Source organism: Bufo bufo, chromosome 2, assembly GCF_905171765.1.
Source record: "Bufo bufo chromosome 2, aBufBuf1.1, whole genome shotgun sequence".
In the NCBI taxonomy this organism is placed as follows: Eukaryota; Metazoa; Chordata; class Amphibia; order Anura; family Bufonidae; genus Bufo; species Bufo bufo.
Window position 1 is genome coordinate 99925497 of NC_053390.1, and position 17376 is coordinate 99942872.

Consider the following 17376-nt stretch of genomic DNA (forward strand, 5'->3'; position numbering starts at 1 on the left):
CCGAATCCATTTGTTCTTGTGGAGTTAAGCCACTGCCGAATGTGGCAGCAGCTTTCTCCCCGTTAAGTACACATGCAAGCTCGGCCAAGTGGCGCATGCAGGTATAGGGAGGGGTAGGGAGTCATAGATGGCGGCTGAATGAGCAATTTTATAAGTCTGGTCAACCTCACCCAATTGTGTTTGAGCTTTAGTCTATGTAATGTAAACCAGACATTCTCTTTTTGTTTTGGTAGATTCATGGTCCGTCTGTTATGGCAGGTCACCTAGGCACCAAAGCCACACTAACACATTATTACTGTAGAATGCGGTGTTGGCTTTGTCAAAGAAAATGGAGCCTAGGTTTTAATTCCCATTCATTAGTCCACAGAACATTGACAAAAGACTTAAAGGGGTTGTGTCACTTTAGCAAGTGGTATTTAACATGTAGATAAAGTGAATACAAGGCACTTGCTAATGTATTGTGATTGTCCATATTGCCTCCTTTGCTGGCTGGATTATTTTTTTCCATCACATTATACACTGCTTGTTTCCATGGTTACGACCACCCTGCAATCCAGCAGTAGTGGACCGCCTTACACACTATAGGAAAAAGGACTAGCTTGTGTGCTCTCCCATGGTCCTGGCCACCAGAGAGGCTGGCACTTTTTCCTATAGTGGGAAAGCACGACCACCGAAGATGGCTTGCAGGGTGGTCGTAACGCCTGGATGCAGTGGTGTAGCGTGGGGGGGCATTGCAGGGCCGCACCGGCAATTTGGCAGAGTGAGGCAATCTCCCAGGCGCCGCGGCCCTGGTGACAAGTGGGGGGCAGCATCCACATTTCCGGTCAGCGGCTCCGTACTTCCCGTCCGTAGCTCCCGAAAAAAATAGAACATGTCCTATTCTTGTCCACAATAGTGGACAAGAATAGGCATTTCTATATGGGTGCCGGATCTGTGTATTGCGGATCCGCAATACACTACGGACGTCTGAATGGACCCTTACCCTGTAGTGATGGGAGGGTGGATATAGAATTTGGCCCACCCTGCCGCATCCTGGCCCCAGACTTCAGGTCACACTGTGCGTGTTCTGAATTCTGGGAGCTCACACCCATCTACTACATTATCTGCACTCGGAGAGTTATCACTGTGTTATCTGTGGTGTCCTGTGTATTGCAGACCGCAATATGGCCACGGGGGACACACGGTCGTGTGCAAGAGGCCTAAAAGGTCCCTTTACACAAGACAATTCAGCAGGTGATTGTCGTGAAGAAAGCGTTCTTTCCCTGCAAGCGCCTGCTCATCAGTGAAGTTGACCACCACATTTACATGCAATGGTCTTCTCCACATACATATTAGTTCAGCCACATAATCATAATTTGCCAGCAGCACAGCGTGTTTTAGACAGCGCGATTTGCGTCTGGCAAACAACAATTTAGCCGATCACTCGATCACTGTTCTTATGAACACTTGTTAGCAATTATCTAGCCAAGAATCAGCTTGTGAAAAGCGGCATTAAAGGGCGAGGTGTATAAACCTTGTATGTCAGTTTTGTAGTGTACAAAATAATTTTTACCCTTTTCCATCTCACTTTCCACTTTAAAAAAAAAATATATAAAAAAAAATTGGGCGAGCCGTGGCCATTAGGAGGTGGGCCGCTTCAAACAGGACCTCCACTGCTAGGGCTGATTTACCATGTGAGGCAGAAAAGCCTTTCACGTTCCTTTGGTTCACCCATGATCCCTATCTGAAGCGAGTGAAGACTGCAGTGTCTTAGGTGCTCATCACTTTTGGAGAAATTGCATCACTCCAGAGCCTAACGCTATAAATGGCTTTCTAAGGGTATGTTGACATGTGGCAGATATGCTGTGGTTTTTCTGCTGTGGGCGTAAATTCCACAGTGTATTACAGTGCCAAAAGACTGAATGAGACTTTACAAAATTATCATCCACACGCTGTGGAAAAAAATTACCGTATTTGTCTCCCTATAAGACGTACCGACCCATAAGATGCGGCTAGGTTTTAGAGAAGAACAATAAGAAAAAAAAAAATTTCATTAGACCTCAGGTCAGACCAACAATCAGAACCCCAATGTTAATCAGACCTCAGCTCACAGCCCCTATCAGACCCTGAATGTTGATAAGTAAAAAAGAGAAATCCTGCTCCGGTGCTTCGAACCCAATTCAGACAGTCTACATCCAAGACTGGGTTTGAAGTGCCGGAGCAGAATTTCTATTTTTTTACCTAAAGCACCTTTCCAGATGGACTGGACATCCCTTCTGAAGGAACCCCGACCTGCGGCAGCACAACCAAGGACCCACTCTTGTGTGACAAGCCCTCAATAGGGTTGTGCCTATACTAGAACAACCCCATAAGGTGAGCCTTTAGTGTACACCTTTGTTGCCATCTAATCGAACGTACTACCCTATTGTGTGCTTTCTTGAGCCTTAGGCACGTCCACCTCTCTAAAGAACTGAATGTTAATAAGACCTCAGATCAGACCCCAATGTGAATGATCCCCAATCAGACCTCAGATAAGAACCCCATGCCTATCATCGGCCCCCATTGCCTCATATCAGTCCCCATTGCCTCTCTTCAGCCCCTATATGAGCCCCCATGCCTCTCATCAGCCCTTTATATGAGCCCCCATGCCACAGAGAACTTAAAGGGAACCTGTCATGTGGATATTTGATTATAATCTAACTGTCACTACCAGAGCTTTGGGACGTTCTCACAGCTCTGTTTCTCCACCCCTGTGATGATGTCACTACTAGAGCTGGGAGGAGTTTTCTGTTTCCTTCCTCCCAGCTGTTTCTCCTCCGTTTGATTTCCCTGCCTTTATATTCCCCCTCCTCCTATTGTAGGTGTGGATTATATTTCTCATTTGGGTTGTAGCTCTTGCTTGAGTATCTTCCCTTGTATGCTATCCTTTCACTGGACCTGTGTTCTGCTGCAGCAAGTACTCCGGATATTGCCAACCTGTCTTTGGATCCGTCTTCACTGCGGCTGCAGCCCTTCAGCTAAGTGTGCAGACATTGCTGTGTATCTGTGTGTTTTCTGACTGGATCCGAGGCGACCACGGTTCCCTCCATATACTGAGCAGAGCACCGGTGGCCGTGCCCCTTCCACTATTGTAGGGGTTACAGTGGTCATCAGTCTTAGGTACGCGGGCATGCCTCCTTCCACCATTTGGATCCGGGCATGGGCTTAGCAGCATAGGGAGAGCTTTTGAGGGTCTGACAGGGGTCACCCTTTATCCTCCCTAGTTTGGGTCCGGTCAGTAGCTCTATTTTCTGTGCATGCTCTTGTTGCTCACATACAGCCGTGACATTATAATCCACCAAAACCGTCTTTTTTTGACATGGATCCGCTTTCTGGCCTGGTTGACCGCATGCAGGGTCTTTCTTTGGAGGTAGCGGATCTCCGTCAATCTATGACTCAGCTTCAAGCATTGGGCTCTGCTCCGGCCCATGGAGTCTGTTGCGAGCCAAAGGTCTCACTTCCGGAAACGTTCTCCGGGGGCAGTGAGAGTTTTGTTCGCTTCAGAGAGGCATGCAAACTCCATTTTTGCTTGTGTCCACATTCCTCTGGTAATCAGGAGCAGAGGGTGAGGATTGTCATCTCCCTGCTCAGGGGTAATGCTCAGACTTGGGCTTTTTCGCTGCCATCAGGGGATCCCTCCCTTCGATCCGTGGAAGGATTTTTTGTGTCCCTGGGGCAGATATATGATGACCCGGATCGTGTTGCTCTGGCCGAATCTAACTTACGTTTTTTATGCCAGAGCAAACTGTCTGCGGAGCTTTATTGTTCTGAATTTCGGAGATGGGCAGCTGATTCAGGTTGGAATGATGCTGCACTCCGGAGTCAGTTCTGTCATGGTCTCTCAGAGAGATTGAAAGATGCGTTTGCTTTCCATGAGAGACCAACGTCCTTAGTCTGCCATGTCATTGGCGGTACGCCTTGACAGGCGTCTAAGAGAAAGAAACGAGACCTCTCTGTCCAGCCATTGTCAGTCTAGGGGCAGTGGTGCGGACTCATTCAGTGTGCAGGGGCCTCATCCTGTCTCGCTCCCCTCTGAGGAGGAACCCATGCAGCTAGGTCGACTTGCCCCTGATAAAAGAGGATTTAGTCCTCAGAGTATGGTGTGTTTTTGTTGTGGGGGCATAGGTCATTTGGCAAATGTTTGTCCGTCTAGGAGATTCTTGAACTGTACTAAGAGCGATAAGAAGAGAAAAACCTCAAAAGGTAAATCATCAAACTCTGCTTCATCTCCTACTTTGGGCAAAGTTGATATAGGAATTGATGCTTTTCCTCTGACCTGCAGTTCCCGTTTTCTCCTGTCTGCCAGGGTGGCGCTAGAGAGCAAAGTCATTTCTTGCGAGATTTTTGTTGATAGTGGAGCGGCCGTCAATCTTATTGACACTCAATTTGTAGCCATGCATGGTTTTTAGGTTTGCACATTAGAAAAGGATATACCTGTTTTTGCTATTGACTCTGCTCCACTCTCACAGAGATCTCTGAAGGGCATTGTTCACAATATCCGGTTAGCTGTAGGTGACACTCATGTGGAGGATATATCTTGTTTTGTCCTTAACGGATTGCCTTCTCCTCTAGTTTTGGGGTTACCCTGGCTCACTAGACATAACCCCACTATTGATTGGCAAGGAAGGCAAATAAATGAGTGGAGTGACTTTTGTAGAGAGAATTGTCTTACAGCGACTTTTGCAGAGGTGTCTACTAAAACTGTGCCATCATTTCTCTCTGATTTCTCGGACGTGTTTTCCGAGAGCGGTGTTCAGGAGCTACCTCCTCACCGAGAGTTTGACTGTCCCATTAACCTCATTCCCGGCGCCAAGCTGCCAAAAGCTCGCCTCTACAATCTCTCACAACCGGAAAGAATCGCAATGCAAACCTATATCTCCGAGAGTCTCGATAAGGGGCATATTCGTCCCTCAAAGTCACCTGTGGCCGCGGGTTTTTTTTTGTTAAAAAAAAAAAGATGGCTCTCTGAGACCTTGCCTAGATTTTAGGGAGCTGAACCGTATCCCGATTCGCGATCCCTATCCCCTTCCTCTGATCCCGGACCTCTTCAACCAAATTGTTGGGGCCAAGGTTTTTTCCAAATTGGATTTGAGAGGCGCGTACAACCTGGTCAGGGTCAGAGAGGGGGATGAATGGAAAACGGCCTTTAATACCCCTAACGGGCATTTCGAGAATCTCGTTATGCCTTTCGGCCTGATGAATGCTCCGGCCGTCTTTCAGCATTTTGTTAACAGTATTTTCTACCATTTAATGGGGAAATTTGTATTGGTGTATCTTGATGATATTTTGATTTTTTTCCCCTGATGTTCAGACCCATCAGGATCATCTTTTTCAGGTTCTGCAGATTCTGCGGGAAAATAAATTGTACGCCAAGCTGGAGAAATGTGTTTTTATGGTATCGGAGATTCAATTTCTGGGTTTTCTCCTCTCTGCTTCTGGTTTTCGCATGGATCCGGAGAAGGTCCGTGCTGTACTTGAGTGGGAGCTTCCTGAGAATCAGAAGGCATTGATGCGCTTTTTGGGTTTTGCGAACCATTACAGAAAGTTCATTTTGAATTATTCCTCTGTGGTCAAACCCCTACCTGACATGACAAAAAAGGGGGCGGATTTTTCCTCTTGGTCGGAGGAGGCGCTTGCAGCTTTTTCTAAGATTAAAGAGAGTTTTGCATCTGCTCCCGTCTTGGTGCATCCCGATGTTTCCTTACCTTTTATTGTTGAGGTGGATGCTTCCGAGGTGGGTGTGGGTGCGGTTTTGTCCCAGGGCCCTTCTCCTGCCAAATGGCGACCCTGTGCCTTTTTCTCTAAAAAAAAAAACTCTTCCCGGCAGAGAAAAACTATGATGTGGGAGATAGGGAGTTGTTGGCCATCAAGTTGGCTTTCGAGGAATGGCGTCATTGGTTGGAGGGGGCCAGGCACCCTATCACCGTTTTTACCGACCATAAGAATCTGGCATACTTGGAGTCGGCCAGGCGTATGAATCCGAGACAGGCCAGATGGTCTCTGTTCTTCTCCAGATTAAATTTTGTCGTCACATTCCGCCCTGGGATCAAAAATGTGAAGGCTGATGCTCTCTCTCGCTGTTTTCCGGGAGGAGGAAACTCAGAGGACCCGGGTCCCATTTTGGCGGAGGGGGTAGTTGTTTCTGCTCTATATTCGGATTTGGAGGCCGAGGTCCAGGCTGCCCAGATTGAGGCACCTGCCCGTTGTCCTTCTGGGAAGTTGTATGTGCCTCCTGAGCTACGTCACAAACTCTTCAAGGAGCATCATGATACTGTTCTTGCTGGTCACCCCGGGAGTAGAGCCACGGTAGATCTCATTGCTCGGAGATTTTGGTGGCCGGCTCTTCGTAAGTCGGTGGAGGTTTTTGTGGCTGCTTGTGAGACGTGCGCTCGCGCTAAGGTCCCTCGTTCACGGCCTTCAGGTTCCCTTCTCCCGTTACCCATACCTTCCCGTCCTTGGACACACCTGTCCATGGACTTTATCACGGATCTTCCTCGTTCCTCAGGGAAGTCGGTGATCCTGGTGGTGGTGGACCGTTTTAGCAAGATGGCTCATTTCGTACCTTTCCCTGGTTTACCCAATGCTAAAACGTTGGCGCAAGCTTTTGTTGACCATATTGTTAAATTGCATGGCATTCCCTCTGATATTGTTTCCGATAGAGGCACGCAGTTTGTGTCCAGGTTCTGGAAGGCTTTCTGTTCTCGCCTGGGGGTTCGGCTGTCCTTCTCTTCTGCTTTTCACCCGCAGTCGAATGGTCAGACTGAGCGCCTCAATCAGAATCTGGAGACATATTTGCGCTGTTTCGTGGCAGAGAACCAGGAGGATTGGTGTTCATTTCTCCCTCTTGCTGAGTTTGCTCTGAACAACCGCCGTCAGGAATCTTCTGATAAGTCGCCATTCTTTGGTGCATATGGGTTCCATCCGCAGTTTGGGACATTCTCGGGAGGGGCTCTTTCTGGTTTGCCTGAGGAGGAGAGATTTTCCTCGTCTTTGTCTACCATTTGGCAAAAGATTCAGAGTAATCTTAGAAAGATGAGTGAGAAGTATAAGTGTGTGGCTGATAAGAGACGTGTGCCTGGTCCGGACCTGAGTGTGGGTGATCTGGTGTGGTTGTCTACAAGAAATATTAAACTGAAGGTTCCCTCCTGGAAATTGGGTCCCAAGTTTATTGGGCCTTTTAAAATCTTGTCAGTCATCAATCCTGTTGCCTTCCGTCTTGATCTTCCACGGGTTTGGAAGATACATAATGTATTTCACAGATCTCTCTTAAAACCATATGTCCAGCCCACGGTACCCCCCTCTTTGCCTCCTCCTCCGATTTTGGTTGATGGCAATCTGGAGTTTGAGGTTTCCCGAATTGTGGACTCTCGCATTGTCCGCAGTTCTCTCCAGTACCTCGTTCATTGGAAGGGTTATGGTCCTGAGGAGAGGATGTGGGTTCCGGTGTCGGACATTAAAGCCACTCGCCTCATCAGGGCATTTCATAGGGCTCATCCTGAGAAGGTGGGTCCTGGGTGTCCGGAGTCCACCCGTAGAGGGGGGGGTACTGTCACTACCAGAGCTTTGGGACGTTCTCACAGCTCTGTTTCTCCACCCCTGTGATGATGTCACTACTAGAGCTGGGAGGAGTTTTCTGTTTCCTTCCTCCCAGCTGTTTCTCCTCCGTTTGATTTCCCTGCCTTTATATTCCCCCTCCTCCTATTGTAGGTGTGGATTATATTTCTCATTTGGGTTGTAGCTCTTGCTTGAGTATCTTCCCTTGTATGCTATCCTTTCACTGGACCTGTGTTCTGCTGCAGCAAGTACTCCGGATATTGCCAGCCTGTCTTTGGATCAGTCTTCACTGCGGCTGCAGCCCTTCAGCTAAGTGTGCAGACATTGCTGTGTATCTGTGTGTTTTCTGACTGGATCCGAGGCGACCACGGTTCCCTCCATATACTGAGCAGGGCACCGGTGGCCGTGCCCCTTCCACTATTGTAGGGGTTACAGTGGTCATCAGTCTTAGGTACGCGGGCATGCCTCCTTCCACCATTTGGATCCGGGCATGGGCTTAGCAGCATAGGGAGAGCTTTTGAGGGTCTGACAGGGGTCACCCTTTATCCTCCCTAGTTTGGGTCCGGTCAGTAGCTCTATTTTCTGTGCATGCTCTTGTTGCTCACATACAGCCGTGACACTAACTAATTATAAACAATCATTAACTACTAAAAAGTGCCTTAGATGTATTCACTTACTGGTGTGACAGATGGTTATCTCATAATATACACACAAAGATGCCACATGCTAATGAGCTGATTTGAGTCCAGCGTGATGTCATTGAGTCCAGCGTATATTTAATTCAGAGCTATAGCCACTCCCCTGCCCACCTGCTGCTGATTCATATGGAAAATAACTGTCAATCAGCAGCAGGTAGGCGGGGAGAGTCAGGAGCTCATGAATATTCATGACTCATCATTATCAGCTGGAGCTTTTCAATACAAGATGTTGGCAGATTGACTGGGTCAATTAAAGAAAGTGACCCAGCATTGTGCTAAGAGAATCAGTCACTTATTTATGTTGCCTCTAGTTAGGACACCATAAAACTGGTGACAGGTTCCCTTTAAAATAAAAAACACTTACCTCTCCTGCTCTGGATGCCGCTGCTCCTCACCCACAGCGCGATCCTCTTCATCCTGCTGTCGGCTATGCTGTGATCTGACGCGCACAAAGTGAGGTCACAGAGCGCCCTCACGCTGTGTGCAGCTACTGCACAGCTGAAGACCAGGAAGCGGTGAGTACAGAGCCTTCACCGCTTCCTGGTCCTCCGGTACTAATGAGCTCTTCCATAATGTGTGAAACCTTTATGGGGCAATCTAGTGTATGCCTTCTGTCTAATATCAGAAACTCCAAAAAGAATAGGTTAGCATGGGCTACCTTCTGGTCAAAGAGATCTTGGATTCAACTGTCATTCACTTTTCCCAGGAGATCACTGATGTCTCCCTATGGGGTCCATTCACACGAACGGGTGTGGAACCATTAATTTCAATGTGGCCGCAAAAGATGCGGACAGCACACCGTTCTGTGGCTCCGCAAAAAAGATGGAGCCTGTCCTAATCTTGTCGTCAAGAATAGACATTTCTATCATACGGCTGGCCATTGATGCGGAACGCATGCGGCCAGTACCTGTGTCTTGCAGATCCGCAATTTGCAGAGCCCAAAACAATTAAGGTCGTGTGAATGGACCCTCAGACAGAGGATCTTTCCTGGTCCGGCATTCCGTCCAAGATGTTCACAAAGCCTTTCCTGAGTGGCTTCGGGTGTTGTAGGTTGCCCTGGCAAGCTTGATCTGCTGGATGTGTCTCCCATCATTGGATTGTATGCAGGGGCAGATTGAGAACTAAGTGGCCCCATGTTATAGGTGGGTCCAAACTGACAGAAGGCAACATAATTAGGCAGGGCCAAAAGAAGTGTGCCCTAGAGGACACCTGGGGCTGCTGGTCAGGTGCGTAGGAGAGAATCAACGGCCCATCAGGAAATTTCCCTGTAAGGTCTATCGGCAAAACGCCCCTGATTGTATGTAGCAGCCAAAAACTATAACTTGTAATTTTGTAAAATTCTTTTTTTGGCCGGATATTTTTTAACAGGTACAACGGATGGTGCTGGACACAGCAGCCACTGCACAGATGACCTTTAATAGGATACAAAGGAAAAATTATCTTATCTGAACACAGCAGTCATTTTGGAGTAGTGCACAATAACAGAATCTGACTATTCGGCGGTATGAGAAAATGCAGCATGTGCAGAACGTAATGAGGAGTCCTCCTTTATCAAAGAATCAGAGCCACATTGTAATCCAATGCTGGGGTAAAAAGGCAGGCTTTAGAGGTCGCTGTAATTTTGTAATGTATTTATTTTCCTTTTATTTCTCTTGTATTCAGTTTTGAGCTGTGGTCACATGACCATGTCCATGCAGCTCTTATTTCCTGTGATGTTATGTCCATGAGCAGAGCAGTGATAGGGGAGTGTCTATGTAACTAGCTGGGGGGGAGGAGCTATAAACTAGCTGGGTGGCGTTAGGGGCAGTAATGGGGCACGGTCTATGTAACTAGTTGGGTGGGAGGAGCTGTAAACTAGCTGGGCGTTAGACACTCCCCTATCAATGCCCCTAACACCCAGCTAGTTTACAGCTCCTCCCACCCAGTTAGTTACATAGATACTCCCCTATCACTGCCCCTATGTAACTAGCTGGGTGGGAGGAGCTATAAACTTGCGGGGCATTGTTAGGGGCGGTGCTTGAGCTGTGGCAGAGAAAGAAGTGCATCATGGGTTTGGTTGGATACAGCAACAGGAAGTGCTACATGCGTTTGTCAGAGGACCAGAGTTCAGAATGTGAACTCACACTGCCACACGCAGTGAGCTTCTTGCACTTAATTTGCTTGTTTGTGTCTGGCCTTAAAGGGGTTTCTCACTTTAGCATGTGGCATTCATCATGCAGAGAAAGTTAATACAAGCTACTTACTTCCTTTGCTGGCTTAGATACACTGCTCGTTTCCATGGTTACGACTACTCTGCAATCATCAGTGATGGTTGTGCTTGCACACTATAGGAAAAGTGGCAGCCTATCTAGTGGCCTGGACCATGGGAGCTCACTTATGCGTTTTTAGGAAAAAGCACCAGCCTAGGTATAGGTCCGCGCTAATTGTTTTCCCCCTAGAGGAATGTTCACAAGCAGTCACTCTCCTGGAGCCGTCTCTCCTTATTCCTGGCTTTCGGCTTCCTCGATCCCTGAACCGACCGGCAACAGAAACCTGTTCTTCCTTCAAAAGGACATACATATAGTACAGACCCGCAAACAGACAGGTTCACTGTGCTTTTATTGTACTTACAAGACCATTTCTTGCAACATCACATAGAATACGTTTTTCTGTGTATCTCTGCCCAACCCGGGTTTCGCTACCAGCTTTGTCTGGGGCGTCGTGATTTCACATTCCTTGGGGCGGTATTTATTATCTGTGATTAATGGGACAGATAATAAATACCGCCCCAAGGAATTTGAAATCCCGATGCCCCAGATGAAGCTGGTAGCGAAACCCGGGTTGGGCATAGATACACAGAAAAACGTATTCTATGTGATGTTGCAAGAAATGGTCTTGTAAGTACAATAAAAGCACAGTGAAACTGTCTGTTTGCGGGTCTGTACTATATGTATGTGCAGTGTACTCAAGTTGTGCAGTAGGTGTTTCTGGGTGTAGTAGTGCAATATACACTAACCTGGTACAGCTGACTCTCTGCAAGGGCAGGTATAGGTAGGGAATAGTTCGTGACGCCAGTGCCAAGTAAACGGTGGCACGCCGTTTGCGGATGCAGGAATAAATTGAGGAAACGTAGTCTTAAACAGAACTTCAACTTTAGTAGTTTGCAGGCAGAGACAATATTGGAAACGCAGTTCCTCAGCATACGGTCGATTTTGCAATTCGGTCGATGCAGGCAATTCAGTACAGCAGGGTAATTACAGAGTGTTGAACACAGGACTTGCAGCACAGGAGCTAGCACTCTAATTCTGTCTGATCCTGGAATATAGCATATCTTCACCAAGGCCCATTAACCTAGTTCTGGCTTTATATCCTTGGCTATAGCTTAGATAAGTACCTCCTCTGTCTTTCTGAGTACCTCTGGCTCCTCTGATCTTTGCCTCAGTCTCTCCTAGCTTCTGAATGGTTCCTCAGGCCCTTAGGCTAAGATGTTCCTGCTTCTGCATATGGGTATTCAGGAGGGAATCTTCTCCTGAACAGCAGGCTTCAGGCCTGGACTTGTCTCAGACATAGTCTAAACTCCAACTGTAGGTTACAGATACTAGACTCCGTCTCCCTTGCACTTCCCTGACTGGCCTTATATAAACTAGGGCTCCCTAGCTCCCTCTATGGACTAGAAGTAGGAATGACACCCCTAGCAGGCCTGTAAGTGCAAGTTTCAGTGACAGGAAAATACACACATTACATTTTATAAAACTGACATATAGCAACTTCCCATAATTAGGAGGGACGACAGCACACCAAGTGACCTTTGGTAGTAACGGGTATTACAACTCCCGTATACTACATATGTCCTTTTGAAGGAAGAAAAGGTTTCTGTTGCCGGTCGGTTCAGGGATCGAGGAAGCCGAAAGCCAGGAATAAGGAGAGACGGCTCCAGGAGAGTGACTGCTTGTGAACATTCCTCTAGGGGGAAAACAATTAGCGCGGACCCATACCTATGCGTTTTTAGTTGAATTTTATAGGTGTACGGTCCGTTTCTGGGACTGCAGCTGTGAGAAAGTTTAAAAACCTGCACACTCATTTGTTTTGATTGTGGTGATGGTGCTTTTTCCTATAGCATGCAAGCACGACCACCTCTGCTGGATTGCAGCGTAACCATGGAAATGAGCAGTGTATAATGTGATGGGAAAAAAGAATCCAGCCAGCAAAGGAGGCGATATGGATAATTTGTAAGCGCCTTGTATTAACTTTCTCTACATAATGCAATTTGCCGAAGTAAGACAAGCCCTTTAGGCCCCTTTCACACGGACGAGTATTCCGCGCGGATGCGATGCGTGAGTTGAACGCATTGCACCCGCACTGAATACCGAGCCATTCATTTCTATGGGGCTGTTCACATGAGCGGTGATTTTTATAAAGCTGTTACAAGAAACTGAACATATACCTAAAACTGCTGTCGGTGTAGATGGAACATGATGTCCCCTTCTACTACTTGTGTACTTTAAAATCTTGCAAGATGTTTTATGCATATGTCATGTGGAAACCAAGATGCAAATGGAATAAAAATGCTTCAGACCACTTTTATGAGCTTGACAGAAGTATATACACTGCAAGGACACTTAATAAGACACACCTGTCCTTCATGACTGGGTCTTCTTCCCTGTACTGAAATCAGACATTGGAAAGCAGCATAATATTAAGTGAGCATGTTTTTTGTGGACCATCTTCAGTCTGAATCCACATTAGAAAGGGAAAATCTGGATGACTTCGTACAGCCCATCGCCAGCGGCTTGACTAGCTGGGGCCAGTATTTTAAAACTGCCTACCCTGTGAGGTGCGCAGCAGCGTTAAGAGTATACCAAAAATGGTCTGATCGAGGGATAACTGTTAAATCGGCCTCCCGTGCCTGCGATTCTCTCCCTACACGCAAGTACGGGCGCTGGGCTTCCTCATTCCTCCCCGCTGCTGCACGCCGTGCTGACAGGAGTGGGCAGCTGTGGTCTGCGGAGAGTGCACTGTGGCTCAGAGTTCCTTGTGTGTATTTAGGGTGTGCGCGGGCTCCTATCTTTCCCAGCCTATGGGTAGTCTGCAGGAGGTATTTAAAGGTACCTGAGCAACTTTGGTTCCTAGCCTTGTCTAGTTCCTGTGAGCAAAGGTGTTTCTGTAAGTTCTGCCATTACTGTGTACTGGACCCTGCATCTTGTTCAACGGATCTTGCCTAACTGCCGCCTGCCCTGACCTTGTATTTTGTCTTACGGATTTTGTTATCTTGCTGCCTGCCCTTACCTCGAACCTCATTTACGGACTTTGCCATATTGCCGCCTGCCCTGACCTCGGACTCTATATACAGACCTTGCCGTGCCTCCGTCTGATCAGCCTCTGGCCCACTAGCACCCTCTGGGTGTCCTGTAATATCTGGAGGCCAGTCCAGTGGGTCCACACTCGGGTTCTTGTATTCTTGTATTCCAACCCCCCTTCAGAGTTAGGGCCTGGTGTACCCCTCAGGAAAGTCTATCTTCACCATCAGAGGTATTGTGAAGAACGAGGGATACACTTAGTAATTCCCCTATGAGGAGGTTGGGCACGTGGGACAGCAGGTTTGCTCCCACTGACCATTACAATAACAAGGGATCCTGTGGACGTAAAGGGTCAGAGGAGGATGTCGAGAATTCAGGTGGTCTAAGGTAAAAAGTTGCAGCCAATTACAACACTGGTGCTCCAACTAATGTATCTGAACACAAACCATAGCAGAAGGACACTTTCTGAAGGACAGTTACCATGCCTTTAGGGTTGTATACTCAAGAATTGGTGCCAGGGACATGACAGTGAATTTTCCTTGCTTCCCTGGCCTTCACTGTCACCAGATCTTAATCCTATAAATCATCTCTGGGATAAGTTACAGCTGGCTGTGGAATCTATGCCGACAATGAATTGCTGCTGTTTTGAAGGCAAAAGGAGGTCCAATGCACTACAAAATGGTTGCATTAACAAAGTGCCCATTCAGTAACTGTGAACAGTTAAGCAAGTTGAAGATGAAATGATCTCCAAAAGACACAAAGTTAAAGATGATATATTCCATTTGTATTTTAAGCAAAAAAAACTATGTTTTACCACTGCCCTCACAGTCCCCTGATCTGAACATTGAAAACCTGCGTGTAGACCTTAAAAGAGCAGTGCATGCAAGACCACCCAGGAATCTCACAGAATTGGAAGACTTTTGCAAGGAAGAAAGGATGACAATCCCTCAAAGAATTGAAAGACTCTTGGCTGGCTACCAAAAGTGTTTACAAGCTGTGATACTTGTCAAAGGGGGTGCTACTAGGTGCTAACCATGCAGGGTGCTCAAACTTTTGCTTTGGGCCCTTTTCCTTTTATTGGTTTGAAAATCTAAAAGATGAAAATAAAAAAAAATATTTTTGCTTAAAATACAAAGGGAATTTGTCATCTTTAACTTTATGCCTTTTGGAGAACGTCATCTTACTGTTCACAGTAACAGCAATTGTGACCGGGGACATGCAAGTGTATGCTGTATAACTTACATTTTCCATCAGCGTATATGCATTTTGTGTGCATGCTAACACAACTAAAGCTGTTTACTTCTGAAGCCCACATCAATTTACACTTTACTATTCCCTTCAAACATGTTACTCATGGTTGTAGACCTGCAAAGGCAACATTGCCAGCTTCTTATCACTGTCCTGCATCTCTGGGCGGGCAGGGTTACTGCTAAACTCACCCTTCCACTGGTCCAGCAGTCCAGATCCTCTGCCCTCCAACAGTGGGACCAGCTGACTGAGTCCTGTTTTCCATCTTCTGCTGCATCTGTACTGTTTCCGTAGGGTGTGTATGCTCCCCAGCGTTAGGAGGCCAGCAATCTTCACCAGCCGATTACTGGTTGCCCTGGGGTACTTAAAGCGGTTGTCAGTTATTTTTTTTATTCTTTATATGTTTCTAACTAATCAAATGTAACAGCTTTACCATGCACTTATGCATCTGTAGTTGCCCCTTTCTCAGATTACACTGAGGGTCACATGACCTATGATGTCAGCTTTGATTTGTGCACAACCCTGAGATAGCTGTACACGAGACATCACTGTGCTGACCACGCCACCCCCCTGCACTGGCAGCTGCTGCTTATTGCTCTCGCTCTGGATTCTTAACCCCTTCAGCAGCACAGACTCAGGGCTGAAGGCTTTAGTGAGTAGCTGCAGGCAGTGAGGAGACAAATGCTGGGCACAGGAGCTGACAGGAGTTTTTCAGAGAATTGCATAACAGGAAGGGGGAAGATCCTGTGTGTATCAGCAGTGTCATTGTATACCTGGGACCTGTAGCCCTACACATACAAGTTGCTGCTGCTGAGTCTCCGAGCAGGCAGACATGTCACTCAGGGCAGAGCAGGAGGAGGGGCAGAGATTGTTGTTATTGCTGGTAAACAAAGGGCCAGAAGAGAACCAGGGAAATGAGGAAAGTTGTGTTTTTGTTTTGTTTTTTTAATACCTAAAACTTAATTAGTTCGGTTATATATTGCTGCCCATCAGATTTACAGTGAGATATAGATTATATAATTTTTTTTTATTTTTTTCATAACTCGAACAACCCCTTTAACCCCTTAGGAACTTAGGACGTACCGGTACGCCCTGTTTTCCAAGTCCTTAAGGACTCAGGGTGTACCGGTGCGTCCTAACTTTAAATCGCGATTGCGTCGCGGCGGGGGTTAATCGCAACAGGATGTCCGCTGAAATCATTCAGCGGGCATCCTGTTACAAAGCCGGTCAATTCAGACCTGCGGTTTGCGGCTTTTACCTTTTATCCGGCGGGCGGCGGTGCCATCGGGTCCCCATGTGGCTGTAGGGGGGACCCGATGGCATGGAAGGCAGCGCAATGCATTCCTTAGGCATCTGCGCTGCCTTCCGGTGACGAGCCTGTGAGATCCAGCCCCCTGGATCTCACAGGCCGGAAGCTGTATGAGTAATACACACAGTATTACTCATACAGCCAATGCATTCCAATACAGAAGTATTGGAATGCATTGTAAAAGGGATTAGACCCCCAAAAGTTGAAGTCCTAATGTGGGACAAAAAATAAAGTAAAGAAAAGTTGAAAAAATTAAGTTTTCCCCCCCAAAAATTAAGTTTCAAGTAAAAATAAACAAAAACGTCATTTTCACCAAATAGTTAAAAAAAAATATGGCTCAGAATATGGAGACACTAAAACATCTTTTTTTTTTGTTTCAATAATGAAATCATTGTGAAAAAAAAAATAATATATATACATATTAGGTATCGCAGCGTCTGTAATAACTTGCTCTATAAAAATATCACATGATCTAACCTGTCAGATGTTGTAAATAACAAAAAATAAAAACGGTGCCAAAACAGCTATTTCTTGTTATCTTGCCTCACAAAAAGTGTAATCTAGAGCAACCAAAAATCATATGTACCCTAAAATAGTACCAACAAAACTGCCACCCTATCCCGTAGTTTGTAAAATGGGGTCACTTTTTTGGAGTTTCTACTCTAGGGGTGCATCAGGGGGGCTTCAAATGGGACATGGTGTCAAAAAAAAAAACAGTCCAGCAAAATCTGCCTTCCAAAAACCGTATGGCATTCCTTTCCTTCTGCACCCTGCCGTGTGCCCGTACAGCTTTTACGACCACATATGGGGTATTTCTGTAAACTACAGAATCAGGGCCATAAATATTGAGTTTTGTTTGGCTGTTAACCCTTGCTTTGTTACTGGGAAAAATGGATTAAAATGGAAAATTTGCCCAAAAATTGAAATTCTGAAATTTCATCTCCATTTGCCAATAACTCTTGTGGAACATCTAAAGGGTTAACATGTTTTAAAATCAGTTTTGAATACCTTGAGGGGTGTAGTTTATAGAATGGGGTCATTTTTGGTTTTTCTATTTATGTAAGCCTCGCAAAGTGACTTCAGACCTGAACTGGTCCCTAAAAATTGGGTTTTTGAAAATCTGACAGAAATAAACTCCTTATGATATCAAAGGCATAAAGAGTACAGTATAGGGCTCATGTTCCTGTATAAAAGTCTTTACAGCGCCATGCAAAACAAAGCTGCAATATGGCAGATACCATGGTCTTAAAGGGGTTATCCGAGACTAAAAATG

The 17376-nt window shown here is 46.4% G+C and overlaps 1 protein-coding gene across 1 annotated transcript in view; it reads left to right on the forward strand.

The window, feature by feature from the left end:
* Window positions 1–17376, forward strand: part of LOC120992396 (microtubule-associated serine/threonine-protein kinase 4-like) — a 188101-nt gene that overhangs the window by 24286 nt on the left and 146439 nt on the right. The window lies entirely within an intron of this gene.